Below are 9,252 nucleotides of genomic sequence, written 5' to 3' on the forward strand. Positions count from 1 at the left end.
TCTTACCATCCCGGCAGGTTGCCGGCCAGCCAGTGTGATCTCCTCCATCCAGATTTAACAGAAAATTCCATCCATGTGTCACGCTCCAGCATTTGTTACAAAACAGCTCTCTGCTCCCTCCCTTTTTAAATTTTTCCTTAAAAGCAAAATATTTGCTTCAGACGGCATTTAGCAGAGCGGTTTGGTACCCACCGTCCCTGCACTGTCGTGGTGCCCATGGCCTTGCTGCCATCTTCAGGGCATCTCCCCCTGACTCCTGCTCGCCGGGGGTTACGGCCAGCTCTGCGGGAGAGCCTTCCTCACCGTGGCTCCTCCGAGACCAAAGGCTGGGGGAAAAAAGCCAACAGGCAACTTCTAGAGGACTTTCCACAGCACGATCCAAGAATTAAAAAAGCTAAACAGATTTTACATATTAAGACTACGAGCCTTTGGTGCAACATTAAAGGCTGTTTACTTAAGAGGCTGTGGATGTTACGCTGGGAAGTTTTCCCTTCCACAGATGCTCCGAGCATTGATGGCAGGAGCCTGCAACCAGCAGTTCGTGGCATTTTATCATGTCACTGCTGCAGCCAAAAATGCTTGTTATCCTCCAAAAGCGGAGGTTTGCCAGTGCTGTCATGATGGGCAGCTGGTCCCTGCATGTCAGCTGGAGGTGCTTCGCTGCTCCGAAATGGCATGACCAGGGCAGCGGTGGGACTGTCACCAGCAAGTCACTGCCCTAAAGTTATTTACAGAATGAGGGCCAAGAGGGGACTTGGGAGAGCATCCCTAAAAACTACCGCATGCCATTGTCCCAATGTGGCATCCCCTGACTCTTCCATCCTCCCTCCCAGCTTCTCTCCTTGGGGTAACCTCGGGGTAACCCTCCTTGGGAAAGCTGGAGGAATTAGAGATTAACAGAGAAAAATATTTCACCTTATCAAAAATATGATATAATCAGAAACACCCAGAAACCTGATGGGCTTTAAAGCTTAAAATTCAAGCTCCTGACCACAGGGAGCCATTCTCACTCCTCTGTTGGAGGAGAGAAGAGAGCCAACGCCTTCTCCTAAATCCAGATAACCCCGTTCATCTTCCGCAGCGGATCTTTAAAGTTTTTACTGGAGAGGCGACAAACACCAGGAAATCCAAACCTCACCTCCAGCCCACTCTTGGGCCACCTGTACTCATGCCGGTGTGGCCACGCTGGCCCCATGCTGCCTTCCGAGCCGTCCTGTGGTTTCCTCCCATCCCAGACTGCACTCCTGGAGCTCTATCTCCAATTCATTACGCTAATTGGGAGGAACCGGAAAGCCAGACTCCGGGTCAGCAGATTTTTGCTGGGGGAAAAAATAAAAAAGAGCTGGTTTGGCTCTCTCTAGACATGCTTCCTGCTGCAAGAAACTGTGAGAAACCTCAGAGGGGCTAAAAGAGCCATTTTGCCCCAATTTTTGGATTGCTCTTCTCTGTCCAGGTCTGTACCCACTGTGGACCCAGTGATGTCTCCCGAGGTTTTCAAAGTTACGACCACCTGAAATTGTGTTTAGACGAGAATAGCAGCTTTCATTAATGTGTAACATGTCCCCTGGGTGCCCAAAAAGCTCAGAAAGCAGAAGAAAAATTAAAAGCCATAATGTATTTTTTTATTCTTATTGATTTTTAAGCCTATCTCATTTTGGGGACCTGGCTCGTAATTCTGGACCGCTTGCGGGATAGTATAAGTTCCTGAGGCCTCATGGCAAAATTACACAAAGACTTTTCCTTGTGTTTTATTTTTCAGTAACCTTGATAGCTAAACCCAGTCTTGTGGAGAAGAGGTTTTAATATTCAGGCTGACAAAAATAATTACTTCTCGGTATTGTGCGATAAACCACCTGATGGGGCCACGGCACTGGAGTTCACCTGGGCAAGCTGGCCAGACCGAGTGTGGGGACCTGCTGCCCAGCCCCAGGGCTTCCCTCCTTTTCTCCTTTTCTGTGGCTTTTATTGCATTGTCTTGGAGTAAACACCAGAAAACTGGGAGCCCTGGGATGCGCTGGCATCTCCTGGTAGTTGCAGCGAGGCTGGGCGAGCTGTGCCGGGCACGCCGCGAGCCTGGCAGCTCCACGTGCACGTCCTTGCTCGGGAAACCGTGCTTTAATCAAGGCTCCGGGATCCTTCCTTCGGCTGCCCGGGGAGGGAGGATTTTAACTCTAAACACATTAGCGTGTGAGATTGAAAGGTAACGCGTCCTCCCGGGGCCGCCGAACAACGGAAAGGAGCCTGGGTTTCATTTGCACAAAGCGCACAGTGGGAATTTCCCTAATCAAATAAAAGGAAAATGAAAAACTCGCTCTCTCCAAAAGTTTAATTCTCTTAATTACATTAATTGGAGAAAGAAGAAGCCTCCTTCCTTTGTGCGTGTTCCTTCTCTGCAGAGGAGCTGCAGGAAGGGGCTGTTTGTGCATGAGGGTGTTGGCTGGACCCACATCCCCTGGCAGGGTGGGATGGGGTTGGGGGAGGCAGAGCAGGGATGCCCTGTGGTCATCTTCGCCACAAAAAATAGCACCAAGAAATAATGTTTCCTCCACCTGGGTCTTGGCCTGGGCAATCCCTGCACCATCAAATAGCCCGTTCATGCCTGGAAAATGTAATGGGGTGTTTCTCTGGCCGTTGCCTACTCCAGATTCCCATCTGGTGTTGGAAGGTGGATGTGGAACAGACAGAAAGCCGGGGTGCAGAGTGACCCACCTCACCCGCCTGAGGTTCCTCACCAGCCCCGGCCATTGGTCCCCATCACCAGGTGCTGCCCACCTGCGTGTCCTGGTCCCACCGCCCCCATTAGCACACGGGCTCGTTTAACGTGTCCCTGGGGAGAGCAGGGAGGTGACATCATGGTGAGCAGCAGCGGCAGAGAGGGGGAAGCCACTTCCGCCCTGCTCTGCTCTGCACAGCCATGGCCCCCCAACAGTCCCCCAGGATTCAACCCCATAGGCTTTAACCCCTTTGCTACCAGAAGGAAGGAGGGAGTTTGCAGAATTATCTGCCACGGTGTTGGATGTGTGTGCTGCCTGTCCACACTGCTGGCTGTCCTGAGCCAAATAGGATGCTCATGAGATGCCTTCACCAGTGGGGACCGGTCCTCCAGTCCCTCACAGAGGGAGATGATGAGGAGCAACAGTGTAAATACATAAAAAATACCTGCAAATGTGTGTTTACCAGCCCTGCTTGGAAATCAGTGTCTTTTAGAAATCTGGGAAAAAAAGGGGATTTGAATGACACCTACACAAGGTTTAAGCTAGAAAGCAGCCCCCTCTCCCACCCACCCTGCCTCCCAGCTTGCTTTAGGAAAACAAACACTAAAGTAGGAACATGCATTGCTCTGTGCTTGGGCAAAGTGCCTTCCTCAAAGGGTTGTAATTCCAGTTTCCCAGAGCACCTGAAGGGCCCTGGGGAGGGTCAGTATTTGGGTGAGTCGGGAAAACCGAGCTCGGCCGGTCAGCAGCCTCCCCCACCACACGCCAGCTCCCCGGCAGTCAGCCAGAGGCCCTCTCCCCGCTGACACCACAGCAGGAAAGGTGACTCTATAACTATATTTTTAATATATAATGGGAAAAGTCTGTGTTCGCTGTATGCTTACTGAAAAAAAAAAAAAAAGAAAAGAAGAAAGAAAATGGACACGGCCAGACCAGACCATTTGGCTGAACGCTTTCATTTGGGTTAAAAAAAAAAAAAAAGAAAAGGAAAGAGCCACCTTTGTAGGGAACTCACGTCTGGAAAATTCCAGCCCAAATGACATAAGTTATGAGCAATTGAAAATCCGGATTAGAAAGAAACTGAGCATGAAACCTCAAACATGAGCATCAGCATCCGCTGGTGGGTTCCCATCACCGGAGCAGAGGTCGGCAGCAGGACAGCTCCGGGGCTGTTCTCATTCCTGGCCACGTTAGAGCCTGGGGAGGGGAGAAGGGGGAACCCCTGGGTGCTGGCAGAGCTGGGGGGGCTGGGGGGTGCTGGGGAAATCCAGAGCCTCCCCCTTGCACTGTGGGCAGCTGCAAAGAGCTGCTCAAAGGAGACATGAATTACCCACAGCAAAGCCCCTCACCCCAAACTCCTCCTGTCTCTTCTGCCATCTCGGAGCAGGGTTGAAGCTACAGCCCAACCTCGGTCTGCTCGCGCAAAGCTGAACCTATTGAACTCGAGTTGTTTCACACCGGCTTAGCTCAGCCGGGGCAGCTTTGTGCCAGAAGTCTCCTAAGTGAATTTACTCCTGGCTTGCGGCCGGTCGGGCTGTGCCAAGAAATGCACAGGTGCAAATTAAATCAATATACCTGGCGCTGGGGCGGCGGGGGGGTCTCTGCGGAAGGGTTTGCACGCCTTTCACCAGATTGGCTTTAAAGCCAAGTGAAGTCGAAGCGCTGCAACTTCCGTTTCCAACACACTGGGCGTCTACAGGGCTTTCCCAGGCCAGCACAGCTGCACCTCCCTCTAATGAGGGCTGGAGGCACAGCGTGAGGAGACTTCTCAGTGTCCAGGCTCCTTGGGGACAGAGACATGACCGTCTCATTTTGCACAGCTCCGAGAGCGCTGGCAGCTCCCTTGGACCCAGCCAGCACATCAGGAACCCTGGCAGTGCCTTGGTTCTGCTGAAACCCATCACAGTGCCCAAGGTTGGACACAGCAGGGTCACAATCTGGTCAAGGTCTCTACAGGGTTGCAGCACCTGGGATCCCACCCCAGTGCAAACTAGAGCAGGAAATTGCCCCTTTTTCTGGGCAGGATATGGTGGCTTGGCCCCAGCTCCACCCCCATGATGCTCCTTCCCTGGCAGCTGCTGGAGTAGGAGAAGCTCCTTCCTTGTTCTGCTGTCCATGTCCCTTGCTTGCTCTGTGTCCTAATCCACTCTGTGTTTCAGCATTGTCAAGAGGAAGAAGGCAAGAGCCCACCACCCAACTCTCAAGCTCTCGTGGTGGAAGGCCACCTTGCAAGCCTCCACACTAAGAGACCACCTTGCAAACCCTCATGGTAGGAGGTACATTGGAACCCCCACGGTGGGAGACTACCCCATCCCAAGCTCCAGAGCTCTCTAGATGGGACAGACATGGGCCCATGGCTTTATTCCCAGTAATGCAGAGGGGAATGTCCCAGAGAAGCCCCAGGTAGGCAGCGATGACCCCAGGCTCAGCTCTCCCAGGACACTATGGGATGGCATGGTGGAATCCACAGTATTGAATAAAAAGGTGCCAGGGAGTGGGAAATTGTTAGCACAGCTTTGGGCTGGGTTGGGTGGCTCTGCTAAATGTGGCTTGGGGTTGGTGTGGGGCAGAACCCTTCCCAGTTGGCAGGGTGGACAGAGTCCCCTCTCTGGGATACTGTGAGAGTCTGGTACCTTGGGGGTGACATGATCCACGCTGCTCAGCTTCAGCAGCCTCCCTGGCCAAGCTGTGGTCAACAGCCAGAAAACACGCGGGCCTCTGGGTCTGATGTGCCCAGGCTGGTACCTACCCCATGGTGTAGCTCAGAGGATGGCATTCAGCCACCCAAATGCAGCATTTCCAGTGAGGTGGGTGCCTGTGCTGCCTTCACGGCCCCTTCATGGGGATTTTCCTGCCTGTGACGCCGTGCCCTAAGGCAGACAGACACCCACAGTAAGAGCATCCTGTTCCCAGCCCATGGCACGAAGAGGGAGATGCCCTTTGCTATGTGAGGGTGCAGAGACTGAGAGTCAATGAACCCAGCCATGGCCTACCCCCAGTTTATTTTATTACTATCTGCATTCTTTATGGGCACCCAGACACGACCCTGACAGCGGGACGGGACATCTCACCGTCCAGGCAGCACTGTGCACCCCTTGCCTCAGCCCCAAGAAGTCAGCAGAGGAGGAGATCCATGGCCAGCATTACCCCGCCTTAGCGAGGGCTGGGAGAAAGGCAGGATCTGTGGTTTTATTTTACTTAATTTACGACTAAATGCCCCCAGAAGAGTTTAGCCCTTATTACCAAGATGTAATGGCCTATTAAGGGAGCAGCATTCCCTGGAAAGCCGCCCAGTGTCAGTGACTCCTTATTGCGATAAGAACTTAATAATCGCACGTGGGGTGAGGAGAGGAGGAAGCCCACAGCCTGCCCACGGCCGCAGCCCAGGGGCTCTGGCCCATGCGGGGAAGGGGCTGGTGGGAAGCCCCATTGGGGGCTCTGCTGATTGAGGAGGAAACCCCTGCGCTTGTAAATCTCTAATTCCTGGCTAAATGCTTCGTAACAACAACAAATGTAGTGTCAGAAACCCCCTTGTTTTCTTTTACAGTAAAGTCCTGTCCTGAAGCTAAAGAAAGGAACCAGAAAAAAAAATATTGCTCCCTCACTGCTTAAAATGTGCCCAACTTCATCATCTTCGCAGCTTCTTTGACCTGTTTTCCATGTTGTACTGTGGGCAGGGTGGAGAGCTTGAGCCCTGAGTGTCTCCTACCCTCATGATCAGTTAATTTCAAATGGAGTTTTCAGAAGAAGGGACCCTTCCACCCCCAATTTCTCAGCACATCGCTTGTAAGTGCGACGGTCTCATTTGCTTCTGGGTTTGTTATTGAACAGGGAACATTTTCTCAGCAAAATGTAAGGCTGAGTGATAAGGACTGGGCAGGAACTGATAGAGACTTTGCAGATCGAATATGATGTTGTTTATTTGACTATGATGTATATTTAAAGGTCTCAGTTACAATTGGCCCCAGGCAATCTCTAATGAGCTGCAGCTGCCTGGACTCTCATTAGCTTTAATGACATCTTCTCAGTACATTTTTCTTGGGGTAAGACCTTGTCCTCTCTATGGTTGTGAACACACTAAAACCAAGAGACATCTCACCCTAAAAGGGCAGCCAACTCAAAACAGTGGAGCAATGATAAATGATGCAAGTGCCCAGAAGAGACAAACCTTTCCTGGAAGAGTCATTGTTTATTTAAGGCAAACTAAATGTAATTTACTTTGGCACGCCTTCGAATTAGACGGGGAGGTATTTGCGCGGAGGCTCAAAAAGTAGGTAACAAAGTCACTGTGTGAGTTAGGCAAAGATCAATTTGCAATTTCCCTGATTTTTTGCCATTTGTCTTACTCAACAGACAATCATCTGCCTTCCTGAGAGTCACTTTCCAAGGCAAAAAAGCTGCAAGAAGAAAGCCTGGATTAGGAAAGGAGGTGAGAGGAGCAAACACAAGCCCCAGTGTTAGGCAGCACCTCCCTGCTCCCGCACCGAGCCGGCAAGCTGCTGGCATTCCGGCAGGCTCCTGCCTATTGATCCTGCCCCTCCGTGCAGAGCTCCATCCTTTTTTGCTCCGGGTATGTCTTCTGGTGCTCTGCCCCTACCGCCAGCGGAGGCCTTATCCGACTTCCATCTCTTCTTAGGAGAATTGAGGGAGCAGTCATTAATCATCCGAGCTGTCCCCTCCGTGGGAGCACAATGGCCTTCTTTATCCCGCACTTCAACAGCCCTGACATGTACAATAACAATCAGCCTTGACGTATCCGTATTGCACCAAAGAGACTTACTCAAAAGGTTCTTTTGCAACATTTCGAGTCGTCGTTAAAATATATTGGTTTGTTGTAAGGCGAGCGGTGCTGATCATATCGGAGACGTACGGGGGTTTCTAGGTAGCGGGGCAGCATCTCACAAACATTTTTGTCGCTGTGTTGCTAACCCAGACGGCTGAGGAATAGCTGGCTGTTGTAGGGAAGGTGATACGTGCTTTCACGGGGTGGTTTTCCATCCTGACTGTTTTCTTAGGGAATCTTTCTACCAGGGAAATTTGGCTGCTTCTTACCGAGACGTGCAGAGCTTAGGAAATCCTTCTCCCAAAATGGGTGCAGTAAAAGCACCATCTCCGTCATGCCAGCGGACCCTGAGAGAAATCAGATGAAACCTTTATCTCCAAACTGATGTCTTCAAACCAGTCCTGCAGCCAGGGATTTCTCCCCTACAGCAAAGCATTGTGGAAATTTGCCCCCCAACTTCCCCACAGACACAGAAGTCTGCAGGAGCTGCTCACAGGGCTTGTCTGCGGGAGCGTTCGGACCTCACCGCTGCCGACACACGTGTGCACCAAATGTCTGCGCTACCCCCATGGACATGGGGCAGAGGGGGACAAGCTGGGTACAACATGCCCCAGGCATGGGGGGGACAGAGGGGAGGTAAGGAGAGGGGAAGGGAAACAAAAAGAGTAGCAGAAATGCTCACTATAGAAGCGGCGAGCTACCTTCACCCACTTTTAACCAGTTGAAAGCCAGTGAAAGTAGGAATTTCTAAACCCTCCTTAAATTCCTGGGCTCCAAAGTGCCACTGAACTAGCAGAGGTATTTTTGGACAAGTTGCAGGAGCTCCCAAATAACCAGGGAACACTAGAAAAATAAAGAAAAGTGGGGGTGGGGGAAATAAAAACAGGAAACAGGTGGGGTTTACTTTTCCCTCTCCCTCCCCTCATCATTTCACTGCTTTTTGCCGGCGCAAGCTGCACCTCCAAAGCTCAGACTAAATAGTTCACTACAAAATAAAAATGCAACCCAGTTAACAAGCTCTGAGATTTAGGGAGACACCACTCTGGGAGATATGTGAGTAGGTCACCGGGGCATTTTTTTTCGGCTCTCGAGACCCTGTGGCTAACTGCTTTGCCCCTTCCAGTGCTGCTGAAACCAAAGCCTGTCGTGTATTCGCAGCCAGGGGAGCTGCTTTTGCTCAAGCATTTGGCTTTGCCAGCTGCGGACCCAGCCCCCTGCTCTGCCTGAGAGCTTAAAAAGCAGTGGTAAAGGAGCAAATACTGGGATTATTTCAGATCAACAACCTTTCTTGAAGTTACAGACTGGTTTCAGTCCCCTGTATTGGATAAATGGGTTGGCAAAGTCAGAGGTGCAGCGGGGTGAAGGTGTCCCCAGGACCCCACGATCTCCCCACAGACCCAGTCCTGGCGTGGGCAGACACGACATCCTTGGCACCAAAGGAACCGCGCCGAGCAGAGCGTGCACACCTTGTCCTTTTCCTCTGCTCCATGATCCTCTATTTTTTAAACGCATCTTTTCTGCTGGCTGCCTGCCACAGCCTTTTTTTGTTGTTGTTGTTTAATAGATATATAATTTTTTCTTTCTTTCTATTTCATTTTCTGACATTTCTAAGAAGAAATGGAGGGGAAAATCAAACCCATCCAAACCAGCCCATTTTCTCTGCTCGTAGCACACAAGGACCTGGCAAGCACACTGCTGCTGGCGCTGGGCAGCGTCTTCTGGACCCGGCACAGAGAGAACTGGGTGGTGGCAGCG

Source organism: Antrostomus carolinensis, unplaced genomic scaffold (assembly GCF_000700745.2).
Source record: "Antrostomus carolinensis isolate BGI_N321 unplaced genomic scaffold, ASM70074v2 scaffold9225, whole genome shotgun sequence".
Classification (NCBI taxonomy): Eukaryota; Metazoa; Chordata; class Aves; order Caprimulgiformes; family Caprimulgidae; genus Antrostomus; species Antrostomus carolinensis.